The sequence below is a fragment of the Carlito syrichta genome, unplaced genomic scaffold, assembly GCF_000164805.1.
Source record: "Carlito syrichta isolate Samal-C Ts95f unplaced genomic scaffold, Tarsius_syrichta-2.0.1 Scaffold312189, whole genome shotgun sequence".
Classification (NCBI taxonomy): domain Eukaryota; kingdom Metazoa; phylum Chordata; class Mammalia; order Primates; family Tarsiidae; genus Carlito; species Carlito syrichta.
Window position 1 is genome coordinate 479,074 of NW_007256285.1, and position 1,046 is coordinate 480,119.

Here is a 1,046-nt window from a genome sequence, read left to right on the forward strand (position 1 = left end):
CCCCTACTGGGAATATACCCTAAAGAACACAAATCACTCTATAAAAAAGATACCTGCATACGTATGTTTATCGCAGCGTTGTTCACAATAGCAAGAACCTGGAAACAACCATGCTGCCCATCAAAAGAGGACTGGATTAAAAAAATGTGGTACATATACACGATGGAATACTACGCAGCCATAAAAAAGAACAAAATCATGAATTTCGCTGCAACCTGGATGGAACTAGAGTCTATAATACTGAGTGACCTCTCACAGAAACAAAGATCCGAATATCACATGTTCTCACTCATATAATGGACCTTGAACATCCAATGCAATACTATAAGAAAATGACTGACGGTACTGGGAAACTATGGGGGGAGGGGGATGGGATTAACAGTAGCACATATCTGTCGGGGGATGGGAAAACACCTCTTATCAACAGGGTGCCTGAATGAAACGTAATTGTACACCTAACCCTTAACTGTACCCCACAAAACCATAATAAAAAATACTAATTAATAAAAAAAAAAGTGTGTAGGCAGTTATCTCTCTCTACTGGGACCTCAGTCTGCTTTCTCTTAAGGCCTTCAACTAATTGGACGAAATCTGTCCATGTTATGGAGGATAATCTGCTTTACTCAAAATCTCCTGATTTAAATGCTAATCTTGTTTAAAAATAACTTCCCCTAAATATCTGAACTGGTGTTTGACCAAGTATCTGAGTATCATGGCCTAGCCACATTGGCACGTAAAATTCACCACCAGAGTTGGCAATTATAAACCCACCCACTGAATTTCTTTCTTTCTTTCTTTTTTTTTTTTTTTTTTTGAGTTGGAGTCTCACTCTGTCACCTAGACTGGAGTGCAGTGGCTGCTCCCGGCCACCGCAGCCTCGACCTGCTGGGCTCCTGCGATCCTTCTACCTCAGCCTTCCAAGTAGCCGGAACTAGAGGCACACCCTACCACGCTGGCTTATTTTTTTATTTTATTTTTTTTGAGTTGGAGTCTCACTCTGTCGCCCAGACTGGAGTGCAGTGGTCGCTCCCGGCCACCGCAGCCTC